The sequence below is a fragment of the Arachis hypogaea genome, chromosome 9, assembly GCF_003086295.3.
Source record: "Arachis hypogaea cultivar Tifrunner chromosome 9, arahy.Tifrunner.gnm2.J5K5, whole genome shotgun sequence".
In the NCBI taxonomy this organism is placed as follows: Eukaryota; Viridiplantae; Streptophyta; class Magnoliopsida; order Fabales; family Fabaceae; genus Arachis; species Arachis hypogaea.
The window spans coordinates 78,479,299-78,482,988 of record NC_092044.1 but is presented as its reverse complement, the minus strand read 5'-3'; positions in this window follow the sequence as shown (position 1 = coordinate 78,482,988).

Sequence of the window (3,690 nt, the reverse complement as noted above, 5' to 3'; positions counted from 1 at the left end):
TTTTATCTTTAATATTTATTACCTAAATATATTAATTTTTAATTAAAAAATAAAAGATACGTTTATTTTAAAGTAAAGACAATATAGAATAATATTTCGTTTAAATATCATTCATTATAGACTTTAATTCCAACCATACTTCTTTTGGATTTGATACTCAATTTCAACCATATTTTTAGCAGCATTCATGCATGTAGCTTAGCACTAGCTAGCTAGCAGGTTATAGGCTATGTAGACTATAGAGGGGTAGTGGGCTAATTAATTTCTTGCCGACGCATACATTAAGCATATTATTGTTGAGAGAACATGCTAACGAGAGAACATGTTAGGTTATTGGCATTAATTTAAAAAAGTGAAAGTTCTAAATTCATTGATTTGTTAACGAGAGAACATGTTCCGGACATGCCATTATTGAGTTATTAACATTACAGAATCAACTTTGTTGACGTTCTCTTGATTCTTAATTTGTTACTTTGCAAAAGGGAGTTGTTAGTTGCTGACTTTAAAATTTACACGTTTCCGCATTTCTTTGGAGAGATATATAGGCATACTACAATGGTAAAGTAGTATTTAGTTTGTGCGAAACAAAACACTATTACGAAAAAGGTGGTTATAATAAAAATTACGAAACAAGCACAATGTCAATATAATTGTAATGCAAAAAATATAATGAGAACACTGTACTTTGACAAAAGTCAGCAAAATGATTTAAGGAAGTAAAAGCTTCACACCTATAATAAGGGGAATTTTGGTCGAAAAGAACTTTGGAAATTTGATGATCCCGGATAAGTGAAGAAGAGGTCAAAGAATAATATAAATGATTTCTGAAAGCTTCTTGATTAAGAAGCATAATCTGCAGAAGATGCAGAACCGAAAGGAAAGAGAAAGAGAGAGAGAGCTTGAAAAAGAAGAAAACTGAATGCAATGTTTCTTATTGAATGAATGTGAAATTGTGTTTTACAAAATAGAGAGTAGTGCTATTTATAGAATAGAAAGCAACTGCAATAATGCTGAAAAGAGAGAATTATAACTAATCATGACTAACAACTAATTAACTCACTTGATAACAAACTTAACAAACTTGCTAACTACTCATTATGGCCAATATCTCCCTATCAAACTTTAGAGGGGTTTACTAACCACTCTAAATTTGTCTCCGAACTTAATAAAATGATGAATAGCCAGAGGTTTCATGAACATATCTGCAATCTGATCAATGGTAGGAATATGCATAACAAAAACTTCTTTCGATTAACCATGTTCCTCAAGCAATGAAGATCAATTTCTCAGTATTTGCAGTGACTAAGGATGGGCTTGGCTGCTAATTCACATGCACTAGAGTTATCACAATATATAATTGGAGAAATTAGGTGAGGAATTTTCAATTCTTGGAGGAGCTGTCATAAGGAGATGATTTCATTTTAAAGAAAGGTTATTTATCTGTATTCTGTTTTAATATTGTTTCTACTAACTTTAACTTATTTGTTACCTTTCACATGATAAGATTGCCACTACAAGAAAAAAGGCCTGTCAGTACGCTTTTTTCTTGCTAAGCTTTGAAAGCATCACAAAAATTGGTCAATGGCCACACTTTTATGAGGGTTGCAACTAATTAGTGATTTTGCCACGCTTTTTTTGATGAATGAAAAATTGATGGTATAGAATTTTACAATTGAATTCTCGTTGTAAGTATAGTTTCTAAACCAACAATAATCCTTTCATACAAAAAATTTGGTTGTCACTAAAACAAACTCCTAAAATCTATAAACCGAAGTATTTAAACATCAGGTCGTTCTCCCTAGGAATTGCAATGAAGTGCTTTGTTATTGGTTATGAGCAATGTTTTGGGGTTTTGGGATAAGAGACAAGGAATGTAAATGACAAGGAAATAAACTAACAACTAACAAAGGTCTTGGCAAGGTTTGGTGGTCAAGGACCTCTATCCTAATCACCAACCACAATATGATAATTGGCAAGGGTTAATCCCATTAAGTCATCCTCTAACTAATAGAAGAAAAAAGTCAAATGAGCTATATTAATCCTAGTCCATAAGTCCTAATTCTCCACCAAATGAATTGGTGAGAACTAGAGTCAATGGCTCCCAATCATCAATCACTTGGACATTAGCAACTCAAGAGTTCCTAAGTTACCTTCCCAAGCCAAGAGCCTAAAATTCTACTCTAAAATCCCTTCCAAGCATTTCATCAAACGCTTAGAAGGCACAAGAGAAAAGCATAGAGAAATCACAACACGAATAGAATCTAACAACAATTAAATGCAAGGAATCAACAATAACAATCAAGGAAATCACAATTATCATGAATTACCTTAAATTGCATTGAAAGAAAATAAGAGAACAAAAGTAGATCTACAATAAAGTATAGAAACAAAATAGAGAAAACTACAACAAGAGAATAGAGGAACAAGATGTGATCACAAAGAATTGAGAGGAAGAAGTAGATGAGAGCAAAAATTAAAACCTAGATCTAAAGAAGAATTAAACCTAATCCTAATCCTAATTATAGAGAGAAGTGAGAGCTTCTCTCTCTAAAACTAACTCTAAACTAAAACTAATGTGAATGAATCAGCTAAAGATGCCAATTCCCTTCAATCCTTGGTCCTTTAAAGCATTTTGGAGCCAAAATTAGTTGCAAACTGGGCCCCACAGCTTCTCAGAAATTGCTGGGCACGTTTTCTATTTGAAAATCACGTGCAGCCACCGATATATACAAGTACACCATGCGTGCGCGTCCCTTGCGTTTTCGCGATTCACGCGTGCACGTACAGTGCGTGTGCGCGTGGATGAAGATATCCAAATCTTTGGCTTTTTCATGTGTTCTCCACTTTGCATGCTTTCCTCTTCACTCCTTTGATTCATTCCTAGCCTTTTCAACCTGAAATCACTTAACAAACAAATCAAGGCATCTAGTGGAATCAAAGGTGAATTAAAATCAACAATTAAGGACCTTGAAAGCATGTTTTCACACATAAGCACAAATTAGGAGACAATCATAAAACCATGCTATTTCATTGAATAAATGTGGGCAAAAGGTCATAAAATCTCCTAAATCAAGCATAAGATAAACCCTACAAATGGGGTTTATCAACCGCCCGACACTTAAACCAAGCATGTCCTCATGCTTAAACCAAGAATGAAGTAAGGGGTATGATGTTTATTCAATGGAACTAAACTATATGCAACCTAAACTATATGCAACTATCTAAATGAATGCAATTGCTTGGTCAAAATAAGTCAATTCCCAAGAAGCATATATGCACAAGGGCCAAAGACTAGCAAGTCTAATCCACAATTGAATTGAGTTATTAAATATTTTTACAAACTTGCAAGAAAAATAAAGATTGTAGGTGGAAATATGTAATTGAGCATCAAACCCTCACCGGATGTATTTGCACTCTATTCGCTCAAGTGTTTAGGGTTGAATCACTCAATTCTCCCATAATCATGCTTTCTAAGATTTGTTTTTCTTCTAACAATCAACATTTATTTCATGCATGCATACTTATATCATGAGGTATTTTCATTGGTTGTAATGGGGCTAGGGTCAAGGTAGGATGCATATTTGGTCGAGTGGGCTTGAATTTGAATCTTTGATCAACTTAAACTTCCCACTTAACCTATGACAACCTATACAATTCAAAGCTAACCTAACTACCTATTTTTCACTTTTT